This window comes from Mobula birostris, chromosome 5, assembly GCF_030028105.1.
Source record: "Mobula birostris isolate sMobBir1 chromosome 5, sMobBir1.hap1, whole genome shotgun sequence".
NCBI classification, from domain to species: domain Eukaryota; kingdom Metazoa; phylum Chordata; class Chondrichthyes; order Myliobatiformes; family Myliobatidae; genus Mobula; species Mobula birostris.
Window position 1 is genome coordinate 50,024,212 of NC_092374.1, and position 19,087 is coordinate 50,043,298.

The 19,087-nt window shown below is 42.5% G+C and overlaps 1 protein-coding gene across 10 annotated transcripts in view; it reads right to left on the minus strand.

Annotated features, from left to right (window-relative positions):
• The window catches only part of LOC140197686 (receptor-type tyrosine-protein phosphatase delta), a 606,878-nt gene that overhangs the window by 426,090 nt on the left and 161,701 nt on the right, over positions 1 to 19,087 (minus strand). The gene's annotated exons all lie outside the window — the stretch shown is intronic.

Consider the following 19,087-nt stretch of genomic DNA (forward strand, 5'->3'; position numbering starts at 1 on the left):
TAAAATTCATTTTTTTTCCAATGATTTTACTCTATTCCTTAAACAGTACTAGCTTTCTGTAGGAGCAATCCAACCTGCTCAACTGCTTGTATGTAGCATACAGTCAATAAGATTATAAGTTATAAATGAGTTAAGCTAATAGATAAGAAATAAACTTTATGAGAAAACATTGGATCTGTTGACAATGATTAAAAACTTCTTATTTCTTATCGCTATAACAATATAGAAACCATTCAGGATGAATTCTGGCTCCCAAGTAAATAATCCCATTCATCCCATTCCATTCCCCCATCATTATTTTCCTGTATCCTGGCATTTATTCTCATTCAATCATGCTCACCAACTCTCCTTTGTTTCATTTGCCGGCACTTCCTTGGGATGGGGGAGGAAATGACAGAATCTGCAGAGAACCCACATTGTCACAAGGAGAGGATTCCAAACTGCTTGCAAACAGTACCCACGGTCCGGATTGAAGCTGCGTTCTTGCAGCTGTGATGCAGTAACACTACCTGCAGCACTGCATTCAATATCATAGAGTCATCGAGCACTATAGAACAGAAGTAGGGCTTTCGGCCCATCTAGTCCATGTCAGTCTGGTCTTCTACCTAGTACCTGGACTACAGCCCTCCATTACCCTCTCATCTATGTCCCTATCCAAACTTCTCTTAAGTGTTACAACTGAACCTACATCTGCCACTTCCACTGATAGCTCATTTCATGCTCACACCACCCACTGAGTAATAAAGTTCCCCTTTAGATTCCCATTAAATATTTCATCTTTCACCCTAACCTTATGACCTCTGGCTCCAGATAACTAACCTGAGGGGAAAAAGCCTGCAAGCATTCACTGTATTTGTACGCCTCATCATTTTGTATACCCCTGTAAGATTTCTCCTCATTCTCCTGCACTCCAGTGAATAAAGCCTTAACCAATTCAACTTTTCCCTAAAACTCTGGTTCTCAAGTTGTGGCAACATCCTCTGTTTTCAAGGGTATCATGTTGTCATCTCAAAAAGAGGAACATGAATTTATGATGGAAATCCGTGACAAGGCTCTCCTTGCCCTGTGGTCAAATTAAGATCATATGCTTTATTTCAAATAGTGGAACAATTGCAAACCTGGCCACAACAGGTTTACATTTACAAGTAGATGAGCTTACTTTCAAGGTATCCTACAAATATATTGAAATAAGCAAACCATCGCTAATATGGTCACTGTTCAGAAATTAGTCTATCTAAAGATAATAAATGTGCAAATATCTTTGGTTTTATTCACACATGCAACTTGGGCTCTGCTAGCGTCAGTAGCAGGATATTTTCTCATTATGAGTACTTCATATGACAGGGAAGTTTCAACAATCAAGTAAGGTATGTTTTAAAAGAATCCTTTTGCAACAGTGTGATGACCCAACAACTCTCAAATCAGTACTTGTTTAACGTTGACAATATCGCCAAAACCAGATATTATTGAATTTTAAATAATCAGAGCTCAGTGGTTTTAACTCTGAAAGTACTGCCAGATTTATTCATGTCCACTGATAGGTGTCACTTACTTCAATCAATCATAGAGACTTAGTAAGATGAGAATAAAAATTGACCCTTCAGTTTATTGAGTCTGCGCCAACCATCAACCACCCATTTATAGTATTCCTACATTAATCCCTATTTATTCTACCCACATTTTCAATTCTTTGCAAGGACATGCCACTGCCTGACTATAAACGGTCCAAGCAACACAGAATGCACTGGAGGAATTAGCAGGTTAGCCAGCATCTGTGGAAGAAAATGAACCGCAGTCCCTCCTGAATTTTGTAAGTGGTTTAGGGATGCAAAGAGCTTAGTACCATAAGGACCAGCCAGTTTCTTCTCATTTTGCTTGTACATGGTAAATGATAAGCTGAGTGAATAGAAGCTGAGATGCACAGGGCTACCAATGTTAGTCTCCACAGTTTAAGGGAAACAAGAAATTGTTTAATGTTTCTCTCCATCATAGAAAGCCACTCACATAGCACTAATCCCTCTCAGGAATGACCATTATTAACGAGATAAACACAAGCAACACTAAGGGTTAAAGGAAGGGAAAAAAAACATGAAAACCCATACCACTGCAGGCCAAAATCCAGCAGTCCGGATCCAGACATTGTTTAATAAGTGAGACACATGATGAAGGAGGTGTGCTGACAAAGAAATAAATGGCATCTTACATGTCAGAAACATATCAACCAACAAAAGATTGCACACCATTTTTCATTCTTCGTCTGACTGCACACTTGTTCAATGCGTAGAGTTTCATTTTCACAATAACAAAGAAACAACTTAAATGTATCCACCATTTGACCTATCATGCTCATTAATTAATGACATCTGAAGAACAATTACAGTTTATAGTACATGCAGCAGGTCTCAAAAACAGCAAAGGAAAATTAGGTAACCATAAAATTCAGGCTTATTTTCCAATCTTGTTGGTGTAACAAGGAATATTGACTGAAGCATTGGGGAAGCCCTTGCTAAGTGACCCTCATCACCCAGGACATGCCCTCTTCTCATTGCTACCAGCAGGGAAGAGGTACAGGAGCCTAAAGGCACACAGTCAGTGATTCAGGAACAGTTTCTTCCCCTCTGCTTTCCAATTTCTGAATGGATATTGAACCTATGAACATTACCTCACAATGTTTTCTCTTTTTGTACAAGTTATTTAACTTTAAAAATATAAACTGTAAATTACTGTAAGAAATGTGTATGTATGTGTGTACATATATGCACACACTTCTTACAGTGATTTACAGTTTTAACTATCTTGTATTGCAATGTACAGCTGCCGCATAACAACAAATTTCACAGCATCTGCCGGTGATATTAAACCTGATTCTGATTCTGAATCTGATAGCTACTGCATAGTTACCCCAAAGGTTAGCGGATATTGGCAGTTCCCTAGAAGTTCAGCCAAATAACCATTAGGGTAAATTTGGTGAAGTTCCACTCCTGAAAGTGAGTGTCATTTCATTCACAAACAACAGGAATTCTGCAGATGCTGGAAATTCAAGCAACACACATCAAAGTTGCTGGTGAACACAGCAGGCCAGGCAGCATCTGTAGGAAGAGGTGCAGTCGACGTTTCAGGCCGAGACCCTTCATCAGGACTAACTGAAGGAAGAGTGAGTAAGGGATTTGAAAGTTGGAGGGGGAGGGGGAGATCCAAAATGATAGGAGAAGACAGGAGGGGGAGGGATAGAGCCAAGAGCTGGACAGGTGATAGGCAAAAGGGGATACGAGAGGATCATGGGACAGGAGGTCCAGGAAGAAAGACAAGGTGGGGGGGGGACCCAAAGGATGGGCAAGAGGTATATTCAGAGGGACAGAGGGAGAAAAAGGAGAGTGAGAGAAAGAATGTGTGCATAAAAATAAGTAACAGATGGGGTACGGGGGGAGGTGGGGCATCAGCGGAAGTTAGAGAAGTTGATGTTCATGCCATCAGGTTGGAGGCTACCCAGACGGAATATAAGGTGTTGTTCCTCCAACCTGAGTGTGGCTTCATCTTTACAGTAGAGGAGGCCGTGGATAGACATGTCAGAATGGGAATGGGATGTGGAATTAAAATGTGTGGCCACTGGGAGATCCTGCTTTCTCTGGCGGACAGAGCGTAGATGTTCAGCAAAGCGGTCTCCCAGTCTGCGTCGGGTCTCACCAATATATAAAAGGCCACATCGGGAGCACCGGACGCAGTATATCACCCCAGTCGACTCACAGGTGAAGTGTTGCCTCACCTGGAAGGACTATTTGGGGCCCTGAATGGTGGTAAGGGAGGAAGTGTAAGGGCATGTGTAGCACTTGTTCCGCTTACACGGATAAGTGCCAGGAGGGAGATCAGTGGGGAGGGATGGGGGGGACGAATGGACAAGGGAGTTGCGTGGGGAGCGATCCCTGCGGAATGCAGAGAGTGGGGGGGAGGGAAAGATGTGCTTAGTGGTGGGATCCCGTTGGAGGTGGCAGAAGTTACAGAGAATAATATGTTGGACCCGGAGGCTGGTGGGGTGGTAGGTGAGGACCAGGGGAATCCTATTCCTAGTGGAGTGGTGGGAGGATGGAGTGAGAGCAGATGTACGTGAAATGGGGGAGATGCGTTTAAGAGCAGAGTTGATAGTGGAGGAAGGGAAGCCCCTTTCTTTAAAAAAGGAAGACATCTCCCTCGTCCTAGAATGAAAAGCCTCATTCTGAGAGCAGATGCGGCGGAGACGGAGGAATTGCGAGAAGGGGATGGCGTTTTTGCAAGAGACAGGGTGAGAAGAGGAATAGTCCAGATAGCTGTGAGAGTCAGTAGGCTTATAGTAGACATCAGTGGATAAGCTGTCTCCAGAGACAGAGACAGAAAGATCTAGAAAGGGGAGGGAGGTGTTGGAAATGGACCAGGTAAACTTGAGGGCAGGGTGAAAGTTGGAGGCAAAGTTAATAAAGTCAAAGAGTTCTGCATGCGTGCAGGAAGCAGTGCCAATGCAGTCGTCGATGTAGAGAAGGAAAAGTGGGGGACAGATACCAGAATAGGCACGGAACATAGATTGTTCCACAAACCCAACAAAAAGGCAGGCATAGCTAGGACCCATACGGGTGCCCATAGCTACACCTTTAGTTTGGAGGAAGTGGGAGGAGCCAAAGGAGAAATTATTAAGAGTAAGGACTAATTCCGCTAGACGGAGCAGAGTGGTGGTAGAGGGGAACTGATTAGGTCTGGAATCCAAAAAGAAGCGTAGGGCTTTGAGACCTTCCTGATGGGGGATGGAAGTATATAGGGACTGGACATCCATGGTGAAAATAAAGCGGTGGGGGCCAGGGAACTTAAAATCATCGAAAAGTTTAAGAGCGTGAGAAGTGTCACGAACATAGGTAGGAAGGGATTGAACAAGGGGTGATAAAACCGTGTCGAGGTATGCAGAAACGAGTTCGGTGGGGCAGGAGCAAGCTGAGACAATAGGTCGGCCAGGACAGGCAGGTTTGTGGATCTTGGGTAGGAGGTAGAAACGGGAAGTGTGGGGTGTGGGAACTATAAGGTTGGTAGCAGTGGATGGGAGATCCCCTGAGCGGATAAAGTCGGTGATGGTGTGGGAGACACTACTCCAGCCTTGAACTCCACGCCGGGTCTTTATGTGCTGCTATTGTGACTCCTGTCTCCCCTTCCCCCACCAATACTCTGCAATCCTGTCTCCTTCAGATCCCATCGTCAGCTCCTGGGTACTCAGAGGCTCCACCTTCCCCTCACCCCAACCCTCCCCTCTCCACTGACACCCCCATCCTCCCCCCTCCCCCCTCTGATCCCAGCTCTCAAGATTCCAGCCTTGAGCTCCAGGCCGGGTCTTTATGTGCTGCTGTTGTGACTCCCGTCTCCTCTTCCCCCACCACCACTCCGCAGCCCCGTGTTCCTCAGATCCCACCGTCAGCTTCTGGGCCCTCGGAGGCTCCATCTTCCTCCACTATCAACTCTGCTCTTAAACGCATCTCCCCCATTTCACATACATCTGCTCTCACTCCATCCTCCCGCCACCCCACTAGGAATAGGGTTCCCCTGGTCCTCACCTACCACCCCACCAGCCTCCGGGTCCAACATATTATTCTCCGTAACTTCCGCCACCTCCAACGGGATCCCACCACTAAGCACATCTTTCCCTCCCCCCCCCGCATTCCGCAGGGATCGCTCCCTACGCAACTCCCTTGTCCATTCGTCCCCCCCATCCCTGCCCACTGATCTCCCTCCTGGCACTTATCCGTGTAAGCGGAACAAGTGCTACACATGCCCTTACACTTCCTCCCTTACCACCATTCAGGGCCCCAAACAGTCCTTCCAGGTGAGGCCACACTTCACCTGTGAGTCAACTGGGGTGATATACTGCGTCCGGTGCTCCTGATGTGGCCTTTTATATATTGGCGAGACCCGACGCAGACTGGGAGACCGCTTTGCTGAACATCTACGCTCTGTCCGCCAGAGAAAGCAGGATCTCCCAGTGGCCACACATTTTAATTCCACATCCCATTCCCATTCTGACATGTCTATCCACGGCCTCCTCTACTGTAAAGATGAAGCCACACTCAGGTTGGAGGAACAACACCTTATATTCCGTCTGGGTAGCCTCCAACCTGATGGCATGAACATCGACTTCTCTAACTTCCGCTAAGGCCCCACCTCCCCCTCGTACCCCATCTGTTACTTATTTTTATGCACACATTCTTTCTCTCACTCTCCTTTTTCTCCCTCTGTCCCTCTGAATATACCTCTTGCCCATCCTCTAGGTCCCCCCTTCCCCCGTCTTTCTTCCTGGACCTCCTGTCCCATGATCCTCTCGTATCCCCTTTTGCCTATCACCTGTCCAGCTCTTGGCTCTATCCCTCCCCCTCCTGTCTTCTCCTATCATTTTGGATCTCCCCCTCCCCCTCCAACTTTCAAATCCCTTACTCACTCTTCCTTCAGTTAGTCCTGACGAACGGTCTCGGCCTGAAACGTCGACTGCACATCTTCCTACAGATGCTACCTGGCCTGCTGCGTTCACCAGCAACTTTGATGTGTGTTGTCACTTCATTCACTCCTTTATTTAGCAAAGGGATGAGCTCTGTATAGTGTTTTAAGTGAGATATCACAATGGGAAAATGCTGGGTAAAAATGCATTTGGAGTATCACAGTACTGTGCATTCTTATGGACAGAGAGTGCCATGGAACATATTATAACAAGTATGTCTGCCCCAGAGTTAAAGGTACTCTGGTGAAAATTTATAACTTAAATGTTCCTCAATCAAGTAATACCTGTGAATGGAAACACAGGCAAGGTCACTAAACCATAGGATGGAACGTTGGGTCAAGCAGTATCTGTGGAGGCAAAAGGTATAGGTCAATATTTTGGGTTGAGCCTTGCACCATTTGCCTCCCCAAATGCTGTCTGAACTGTTGAGTTCTTCTGATATTTATATATTTTTATTTGTTCCAGATTCTAATATTAGAGTCTTTTTTGTCTCCACTGAGACTGTAGTTTCTGTTTTCAACAAAGCATTCTGATATTTGGACTAGGAGTGCCAAGGATCAGCCTGTGAGTCAACTGGAGGTCACTTACCAAAGGTCAGGAATAGAGATCATGCCTGATTTCCATGTCCAGGCCCAAGGGCACAGACAAATTTCAGTGTTGTTACCATTATTTCAGGCAAAATTACTCAAGAGAACCAAAAGAGATTTCAAGCCATCAAAATAATATACATGCACAATAAACTACAAAATAACACAACTTGCAGGAGTGAGTTAACATATGAGAACACTCCTGCTACAGTTAGAAAATGTGCCAGGAAAACTTTCACCTGAAAATATTGGTTCAAAGTCCTACCTCCAGCAGTTCAGTGTCTCCCAAGTGTTGCACTGGGGGTACAAACTTTGTATTGGTTTATTATTGTTACATGCACCAAGATGTAGAGAAAAGCTTTTGTTTGCCCGGCAGATCCTGCCACACTACGTACCTCAAGGTAATAAACAGAAAACAGAATGCAGAATATACTGAAATATGTTTCTAAGCATTGATTGGGTCTGAACTCATGACCTTCTGTCTTACAAGTAAGTCACAGTTGACATGATAATAACATAACAGGGTGTCAAGATGTTTCTAAACTGAAAATCCTAGCATTGCATTTGATAGCACAATTTATACTGAAGTCTTAGGTAGGATTTTCTGCAGTTAACGTGAAAACAAAGAATACAAGGGAGTTGATTTCAGTTTGCTTCAATGATGTAAAACTGGATTTGTGCCAGGCTCTGAGATGTTCTGTTCTCAAGAGTTAATACTCAAGGGAATTGTGTGCAATTAGCTGAAAATTAGGGGGTTACTAAAATGGAAAAAATTCCACAATGCCAGATTCACATAGCAAGGGAAATTGAAAATTTCATCTAAAGAAATGCAAGGTAAGATCTACACTATATAAATAACATTAGCACAAGAAAATTGTAAAAATCTTCTTGGCATCTGTCTTGGCTTTCACATTCTTTATTCTTTCAACATAAACCCAAAGAGTCATAATGCCAACAAAAAACAAATTCTGTGAAACAGCTTACAAGTTCAGTCACAACCTCAGCTTTGGAACAATCCATTATATTTTTTTGTCTCCCACTCCCGCCCTCTCCAAATCATTCCTTATTCTGATCCAAGCATTACCAAAGTACTTGCTTGTCATATACCTTTTACTTCTGCTGCAGATTATATGGAACACATTGCCTTGTTTTCTTTTTCCCTCTCTCCATCCTGTTCAAACTCCTGCAAATTTCTGGGCTTTTCTACATTTGGTTTGAAATCCCAAATGCCAAATAAGAATTATCGACAATTAGATAAGTGGTAATGAGGTGCAGTGCAGAGGGACCATATACCTGCAGGAGCTATTCTGCAAACCAAATCCGATTTTAACATGCAAAAATAAATTGATACAACTTGCCCATTAAAGCTAAACAATTTATTATAAGTCATTTCCTCCCCAGTGAAATGGATTGCTTCCACAATCATTAGCTTAGCAACATATGTACTAATGCATTATTAACTTTACAAATTGAACTGTATGGACATAAATATCACTCTGGTGCTGATAGCACACTGATTTAAAAGATTAAGCCATTACAAAGTTAAAAAAAGCATAAACTTTTTTTTCTGATTTACTGCACAGAAAACTGCAAATTCTCCACGGTTAAACAAAACAATAATTTTCAGATTCACTTTGTTCTGAAGCAAAGTCTCAGGCATGGATGTGCTTACAGTTCCCTTGAGTGTTAACAGAATATCAAAGAACCACAAGCATTTGACAATATTCTTATGCACCCTATAAATATTAACAAAAGCAATCTGCAGCGATATCCATTTGCTTTTCTGAACTCACCTAGATGTGCACTTAGCTGTGAGACAAACCTTCGTATTAAAAATGTGTGTTCTGTTGATATCAGTAACAATGTGCAAACTTCCCAGCAATCATTTGGTATTCCCTGTGGGTATTCTGACTAACACAACTCACAACCATTATTGTGAGATGTTCACATCAACAACTCAATAATCAGCAGTAATAATACTCACAAGCTGAAAATATTACTTTACCATCAACTAGTGCTCCAATGTGGATAACATTTCAAAGAAAATTCACCTTTTGAATTCACAAAAAACCAATGCAGTAATGGAAGGAAGATATATTCTGTGGACCATATTCTGAGCTATCATCGGGTCTTCGACATAGCCATCGTAAATTGTAAACCTCTTAAAAGGCCTTACAATACAAAAAAGTTAAGCCAGAAGTTTAAACTTATGAAATAGTTCATTAAGTAAATGATGAGAAATTTTGAACAGAAATCTTAATTAAATCTTTACCGAAATTACATTCCCTTGCTTGGTTTTCCAATAGTACTGGAGAAGAGAATGTTTTGAAAGCACTTATACTTAAAATAAGTGGAATGGTTGGTCAAAATTGTCAGCAGATCTACAAACATTTATCATTAACTTGTGTTCTTGTCTCGATGTATGCTGGAAAAATCGGAGTACAAGTGCAGAGGAAAGACAGGCTCTGATGTAGATACGGTGACAAGAGTTTATTCATATTAATTCCGACAGAAGAGTGGTGGCTCAGCCAAGCGACACCACGAGAACTAACATTCTCAAAACTAGCATCTTGCAATTAGCGTTAAATAACACAAGTAACATAGAATCCCTGAGCTTATCAAAATAAACTTAACAAGCTTAAATAGAAGGCACCAGGAGACCACATTACAGAGAGTGATTCGCTCGAGAAAAACACAAGGAACTCCAAACGATTAATGACTGCTATTAAACAACAATTAACCAATTCAGGTGCTCTGAAAACCTCGGAACCCATCGCTCACCAGTGCCCCGCACAGGCCCGAAGGACTCATTACAGTTCCAAGGTAATCAATAATTTCCCCATTCTTCTATGTCACCCTGACTTTCAAGATACTAACTTCAATTGAGGTATAAATGCCCATATCCTATCTTATACTTATTATCTTACACCCACAACCGTTATAAATATTTGAGAAGAAAGGTTTACTTTCCACAACATATTCAACTGAAATCAAAGAACTAAAGCAGTCAGGCTCAATATTTGTGCCTGCACTTCACTGTTGGAGATCATAAATCAGTAAGGGAACCCAGATTAACCGGGAACTTGGAAACCCAGGTAACTGTGAGAATGTTGCTGTTCTCTCAAAGAAGGGCAGTGAGTTCAATATAGATTGGCAACATCACCATGATCAATGTAACTGTCTCTAAACAACCCGGTGGTTTTCCTACTTGCTGAGCATTTGCATTCAATTGCAAGCACTTTATTAAATGCCAAATATTTCAAACAATCTATTAAATGCCAGGTATTGAAAAGGAAGTGACAAATCTTGGTTCTACTTAATAAATTGAACCTTAGCGATTTGTTTTATACTTGGAACACAAGTGGTACTCCAATCCTAGTTCCGTTTGCTATCAGAATCTAAAAATTAAAAATGAAGTCAGATTTTCCTGCAGGAGTATGTGGGTATTATGTCTCACTTTGGTTTCTCTTTTGATTTGGAGACAGATTTGATCCAGGGTTGGTCGTGAGTTCACCGTATCAGCAATTTTGCCTCCTCAGTTTAAATTCCTTAGCTGATCTTTTCTTGTTATTTTGGAAAATATATTTTGGAGCTGTCAGTAAAAGTTTCCATTAAATTTAGTTAAAGGAAAAGTTTTTTTGTAGACCTTATTACGTCACTTGCAAACTAATCATGCAACACCCTATGTGATAGTGAATTTTCCTCAGAAGTTGCCTCTTAGAAGTTTTTATTTGGCATTTCTCTCCACATCCCACCAGAAAAACACAAAGTTAAATCCTCTAAATTGGAAGCTCAAGTTCCCGAAGGGCCATTCATCCTATTTTGATTTGATCCCAGAAGTAGTACTATTCTCACTGCTCAAGAGAAACCAGGTACCATACTTCAGGTGTTCATTTCAACAGCTTCCCACCTCATAACAGTGGCACAGAGCTGTAAAAGAGCTTATTAGTTATTACTGTCCCTTATGAGTTTCATTTAAAAAAATATGATGCGGAACTTTTCTTCCGCCGTCTCCGTCTCCGAGCCTACTTCTTCGGCAAGGACTCTTCCACCCCCACCGATGACCCCATCTCCCGTATTCAACCCTCCTCTTCTTCATGGACACCCCGCTCTGGTCTTCTGCCTGCTCTGGATCTCTTTATCGCTAACTGCCGACGGGACATCAATCGTCTCGACTTCACCGCACCTTGTCCCCATTCCAAACTTACTCCTTCGGAACCCTCTGCTCTCCACTCCCTCCACACTAATCCTAACCTTATCATTAAACCCGCCGATAAGGGGGGTGCTGTTGTAGTCTGGCGTACTGAACTCTACCTTGCCGAGGCACAGCCACAACTCGCGGATACCTCCTCTTATTTACCCCTCGATCGTGACCCCACTAAGGAGCACCAGGCCATTGTCTCCCACACCATCACCGACTTTATCCACTCAGGGGATCTCCCATCCACTGCTACCAACCTTATAGTTCCCACACCTCGCACTTCCCGTTTCTACCTCCTACCCAAGATCCACAAACCTGCCTGTCCTGGCCGACTTATTGACTCAGCTTGCTCCTGCCCCACCGAACTCGTTTCTGCATATCTCGACACGGTTTTATCACCCCTTGTTCAATCCATTCCGACCTATGTTCGTGACACTTCTCACGCTCTTAAACTTTTCGATGATTTTAAGTTCCCTGGCCCCCACCGCTTTATTTTCACCATGGATGTCCAGTCCCTATATACTTCCATCCCCCATCAGGAAGGTCTCAAAGCTCTACGCTTCTTTTTGGATTCCAGACCTAATCAGTTCCCCTCTACCACCACTCTGCTCCGTCTAGCGGAATTAGTCCTTACTCTTAATAATTTCTCCTTTGGCTCCTCCCACTTCCTTCAAACTAAAGGTGTAGCTATGGGCACCCGTATGGGTCCTAGCTATGCCAGTCTTTTTGTTGGCTTTGTGGAACAATCTATGTTCCGTGCCTATTCTGGTATCTGCCCCCCACTTTTCCTTCGTTACATCGACGACTGCATTGGCGCTGCTTCCTGCACGCATGCAGAACTCGTTGACATTATTAACTTTGCCTCCAACTTTCACCCTGCCCTCAAGTTTACCTGGTCCATTTCCAACACCTCCCTCCCCTTTCAAGATCTTTCTGTCTCTGTCTCTGGAGACAGCTTATCCACTGATGTCTACTATAAGCCTACTGACTCTCACAGCTATCTGGACTATTCCTCTTCTCACCCTGTCTCTTGCAAAAACGCCATCCCCTTCTCGCAATTCCTCCGTCTCTGCCGCATCTGCTCTCAGGATGAGGCTTTTCATTCTAGGACGAGGGAGATGTCTTCCTCTTTTAAAGAAAGGGGCTTCCCTTCCTCCACTATCAACTCTGCTCTTAAACGCATCTCCCCCATTTCACATACATCTGCTCTCATTCCATCCTCCCGCCACCCCACTAGGAATAGGGTTCCCCTGGTCCTCACCTACCACCCCACCAGCCTCCGGGTCCAACATATTATTCTCCGTAACTTCCGCCACCTCCAACGGGATCCCACCACTAAGCACATCTTTCCCTCCCCCCCCCCGCTGCATTCCGCAAGGATCGCTCCCTACGCAACTCCCTTGTCCATTCGTCCCCCCCATCCCTGCCCACTGACCTCCCTCCTGGCACTTATCCGTGTAAGCGGAACAAGTGCTACACATGCCCTTACACTTCCTCCCTTACCACCATTCAGGGTCCCAAACAGTCCTTCCAGGTGAGGCAACACTTCACCTGTGAGTCGACTGGGGTGATATACTGCGTCCGGTGCTCCCGATGTGGCCTTTTATATATTGGCGAGACCCGACACAGACTGGGAGACCGCTTTGCTGAACATCTACGCTCTGTCCGCCAGAGAAAGCAGGATCTCCCAGTGGCCACACATTTTAATTCCACATCCCATTCCCATTCTGACATGTCTATCCACGGCCTTCTCTACTGTAAAGATGAAGCCACACTCAGGTTGGAGGAACAACACCTTATATTCCGTCTGGGTAGCCTCCAACCTGATGGCATGAACATCGACTTCTCTAACTTCCGCTGATGCCCCACCTCCCCCTCGAACCCCATCTGTTACTTATTTTTATACATACATTCTTTCTCTCACTCTGCTTTTTCTCCCTCTGTCCCTCTGAATATACCTCTTGCCCATCCTCTGGGTCCCCCCCCTTGTCTTTCTTCCCGGACCTCCTGTCCCATGATCCTCTCGTATCACTTTTGCCTATCACCTGTCCAGCTCTTGGCTCCATCCCTCCCCCTCCTGTCTTCTCCTATCATTTTGGATCTCCCCCTCCCCCTCCAACTTTCAAATCCCTTACTCACTCTTCCTTCAGTTAGTCCTGACGAAGGGTCTCGGCCTGAAATGTCGACTGCACCTCTTCCTAGAGATGCTGCCTGGCCTGCTGCGTTCACCAGCAACTTTTATGTGTGTATCTAGATTCACATCACTGTTTTCCAAGATCTGGATTCAGTTAAGCTTTAAATTGAAATGTAATTAATAAATTGTTTATTTTTTTGAATGAGGAGACTTTTTTACAATCAAATAGATACAGAAATGTGATTCAAATCTTTATCCCAATTTTAACCATTAACATTCAATATATTGCAAATAAATCTGACAACTGATTTATTTCAAGAGATACCAATCGACATGGAGATCTGTTGTTATCATCTGAAACTGTTTATAGAACCAAATTCAAATCAAACATCGGCAAAATAGAGGCACAACTGAGTAATATATAACAACTTGAGCAACCATCAAATTCTTCCTTTGATTTACAAACAAGACAAAACTTATCATTTTCCAGTTTTGAGATTCTTAACAAACTTTGTCATGATCATAATTTACAGATGCATCACAGCTTGGTACGACAACTGCTCTGTTTATGACCACAAAAAAATTACAGGCATTTACAAATGCAGCCACATCCATCACTCAAACCAACATCTCCTCCATTGTCTTATCTTCCTGCTGTCTCAGGAAAGCAGCTAACTGAAACAAAGGCCTCTCTCACCATGGTTGTTCTCATACAAAAACAAGAAAGCATGAAGATTCAAAGACAGCTTCCATCCCACTGTATCAGACTCCTGAACTAAGCAGACCTCTCATACACTAAAGATGAACCCTCAATCTCCTAGTCTACTTCTGCATTGTACTTTCTCTGTAACTGCATCTCCGTGCTTGGCATTCTGTTATTCTCTTTAGTACATCGATGTACTCCTGTATGACAAGTTCTGCCTGGATGGAATGCAAACAAAACCTTTTCACTGCTTCTCAGTACACTTGACAATAATAAACTGATGCCAATAGCAAGTTTGGGAAAATAGTGATCTCCACGGACAGAAAAAACACTCAAATATACTGGCAAAGGAAGGCTTTCAAACTCCAGTAATGAGTAACACAGCTCCAAAGCCTCTTTATTCTGGATATTCCCAAATGAATTTGCCCTATCAACCCTATCAAATTCTTTAAACAGGTTGGCAGCTTAACTATATGACACCTTAACCTGATAACTCTACCACCTGACATCATTTAACCCCTTTGACATGGTATTATGCTGGGGTATTTGGTAACATCTTTTCCCAGGTGAGACACAGAAGAATACAAAAGCTGGAATCTGGAGCAAAAAGCAATCAACTGAAGAAACTCAATGGATCAGGCAGCATTAAAAGGAGGAAAGGAACTGCTGTTGTTCTTGAGCCAAAACCCTGCAACAGTATGCATCTGTCGATCAAGGCATTCCAGGAGTTGTCCAATAAAGTCTGACACAACTGCAGCACAGTCCTATTCACTCCATCCCAGATGTGTTGAGATAAAGCGTAATGTTCTGAGAGGGCAAAGGTGCTGGGGACAAGGTGTGTTCTATTAAAGGTTGTGAAAGGGCAAGCCATGTTTTGATATGGAGGTGACAGGCAATCTGCTCAGATACATAAAAGTGCACCCAATCTTTTCCTACTGAACTCCAACATTCCCATTTTTTTCCTTCAGAAGATTGAAACATCATTGGTGTTCAACACAATTTAAAAGAAATGCACATGGCTGCAACTTTCCTTTCCATGTGAGTTTACAGAGACTGACAGGAATGACATATAAAATTACAGCAAACATCGGGACAGTGAAGTGAGCGGCTGCAGCTGCTTTCCATGAACTTAATGAAGAGGTGCAAGATGAAACTAGTATGGAGAATAAATATCAGAATGGATTGATTGGGATAAATGATCTGTTTCTCAGCTTTACACTTCAATGGCCTTGTTTTTGACATTTTTAAACCGCGCACAATTTGAAGTCTCAGCATAGAGTCAATGTTGATTACACTGTACATGTGACACGCTTAAGTTGTCTTACATGTGGTGGAAACACAGAATATCTCCTGTTGTGTAAATAATTTGTCCACTACATGGTTTCAAGGCACAGATGAACATGAGCACAAAGAGCTGCTGTTCTCCAAGTCCTGCCTTCACTGGAACGCTAAAAGCAACTGAGAAATCACAGCAGATTTATCAGTTCCTGGATAAGAAAGACCTATTTACATTTAGAGTACAGTTCTTGATCTAAACTGCATCACTTTGTGAACCAATTCATTTTCCTTTATTGATTGCTAATTGACTTTTCCAGTTTCGTCAAGCTTTATTTTCAATCACAGCAACATGACTAATTGAAACAGAGGTTCAAACACAAACTTGCAGATTGGGTTTCAGCTTATGCCATTGCCCAAAAGCAAAAGAGCACGCCTTATATTTCAGACAACACCCTTTTACCCTAAATGATCCTCATATCCTTCAGCCCACACGCAAAACAGCAGCTGTGTAAATTTTTTAATCTCCATCAGGCAAGCAGAGCAAGGGCTCGAGTGATGACAATCTGCTGCTCTGTAATCCAATGCAGTTGGCAAATTTGTAGAAAAAGTCAAGTTTGTACTGTATCAGCTCTGTTTACATATTGTCCAGCACTAATACAGTTTGACTTTGATTATTTACATAGCTGACTAGTGTAAGATTTCTCCCAGGGTACAGAGCCAGAACAAAATTAGTTCCTTTTTTCAATGACCCAGTGGCATTTTGATACAACTTTGCCATTTAAATTAATCTCATTCAATCAAGAGATCTGGATGCTCACAAGGAGTCCAGTCTCAATCTAAATAATCTTGTAGACATAGACAACAAGTTACCTTCGTGAATTAATGAAGCCCTTGTGCTGATGGCACTCATACAGAGCTGTTAGTAAGGCATTCTGGGATCTCAGGTGCTTCCTACTCTTCTTCTCCGAAGTGGTAGAGGTTATGCATGTGGGAGATGTATCTAGAGAGATATTGGCCAATGATCATACATTATTTTGTAGATTATACAGTTGTAGACAGTGTGCCAGAAGAAGAGTGATTGTTTGGAAATGGAGGACTAATCAAGCAGATATGACCAAATGCTTTTGAGCTTCTTGAACCCCGTTCACTGTCTCCCTCATCCAGGAACATCGAAACTTTTCCAGCACATCCTGACTTGTGTGATGTTATTGCATAAATGTGCATAATTTCTGTTCTCGCTAATGTCGTGTGTCCAATGCTATGTGATGCTGCTGCAAATTTCATTGTACTCATGTATACACATGCAATGGTACATATGACTTTATCTCTGAGTCTCTTGATGGTAAATTTTTCAGGAAATAAGGGCTGAGTTAATTGTGCATGATATCCAGCTTCTGACTTGGTGGTTCAGCTTCATTTCTGAGCAATGGTGACCACCACTGACCCTACTCAAAACTGCCATACCACAATGATGAAGAGGTGCTGAGGGTAATAATCTTTTATTCATGGCCTTCCCTTGGCACCTGTGGATTTTTGACAAAATATGTTTTCAATACACTATCTCAACAGTGAAAAGAACAGGGACCCATCAGCAGGGTTAAATCCAGTCATAGTTTCATAGCTCCTATCCTGCGAAACTATGTACATAAGAATCTAATGAAAGTGCAGATTCAGGAAGTCTAAAATAAAAACAGAAAATGCTGGAAATACTCAGCAGATAACAACACATCTGTGGGAAGAGAAACACGGTCAATGCATGTAGAACATCTAATTCATTTCCCTACTTTTTCACTCATCCTAGAATTTTTCAATGTGCAGATACTATATTAATAAAAATGTTTACATTTCAAAGGTTCTGTGAAGACCAATCACTCAACAAAAAGTCAATGGATTGTCTGTAACTCAGTGCACTTACATGTGGGAAGAACCTGCTGCATTGTGATGCATAAATAAACAAAGCAACATTGAGCAAGATACTTGGTAAGATGAATGTCTCCTCAAATACTGGGCCAAAATCGTTAATTCTGAAATTCACAGTCTATTGCTCTGTACAGTGGATGAGAACACAGATGGTTTGTTGGTCTCCTCTTGTAACAAGTTTACTTCATTAAATAAATCTTCATTGTTTAATTAAGGAAGCATTTAAACTGTCACCTGATATCTTCAGCTTGCATAGCACTCATCCTGACCTGTTCTCATGTTATGATCCAGATGTGGCAGGAAATGTAATAGCATTTCACAAGAGAGACAAGACATTCTTGAATGTAGATATTACTAGGGTCCATCTCGCTAGTTAAGCAATTTAACAGTGCACTGAGGAGAAAATTCCACTTTCATTTTGAATGGACACTTTCCTCCTTGTTGCACAAGTCCATGTTATAAATCAAAACCAGTAAAATTGTGTTAATATAGTATCCAATTGGAGAGCCCAAAGTTTCAGCATTTAGCTTACCAGTGCCACTTCCCACACTCCACTTAAAACAACATGATCACAGTCCCACACATCCCTTGAACTCACATTGATCCCTGTTCTTGTGCTCCTTTTGGACTCATTGGAGGTGCACTTTCCCTGTCTTTTAAAGCAATCAGGTTTGCTACTGCATTAAAAATGAATTAAAAGTGTGTTGGAGTATTAATTAAGAATAATATCCAATAGCTCAGAAGATTTGCCAGTCCAGCAGCACCGAAGTCAGGAGCGTGTCAGACTAACAGTATTTTTACTGCACTTGGAAATTTCTGTATTTACATCAGCAACACACACACACACACACACACACACACAAAATGATGGAGGAACTCAGCAGGTCTGGGAACTTCTATGGAGTGGAATAACCAGCCAATACTTCAGGCTGAGACCCTCAGTGAGGATTGGAAACGCTGGCTTCCTCCCCTTTCCTGACCAGTCCTAATGAAGGGTCTTAGCCCGATACATCGACAGCTTATTCCCTTGCATAGATTCTGCCTGACCCACTGAGTTCCTCCAGCCTTTTGTGTGTGTGTTGCTCTGGATTTCCAGCAGCTGCAGAATCCCTTGTGTTCTGTCTTCTTCTGATCCTTTGGTTCAAGGTCTCCAACCCCAACAACATCTGTCTCCACCCTCGACTGATATAGTGTGTTAAACAATCAGAAGCAACAAGCAGAAATCACAGCTATGCTTATTTTGAACAACTCATAGGGCTCTCAAACATTGGGAAAAGCTGATGTGATAAATCTTGCTGTGCATTTTAACTTTACAGTCCAGAGAGAACAGAGGAGAATTTCATCTTTGGTTAGTGACACTGAAACAAGTGCAGAAAGGGCAGGCAGTTATATTCCATAGTAATTCATTGCATCCATTTAAATTAATGTATTTCCTATTTTAGATATTTTTCAATTTAAGTCAATGTTCTTTCTATTTTAAGTAGGCTTGATAATACTGTATGTCAAGCCTTTTTTTCTCAGACAATATAATTATTATTATTTTTTAAGTATAATTATATGGTTTAAGCAGTACTGCCTAAGTATAACTGAGGTTCAAGGGAAATCCATGAAGTATTAAACAAACCATTGAAACATGATGCAATTTGCACTTTGCAAGCACTACAGGGGTGCAACCTCCTCCATTTCTGTTTCCTTTGCAGTTGAGATGTTCACTGAGTGACAGACTGTGCCATTTGCACCACATCAGCCACCTCTCAGTACCTTG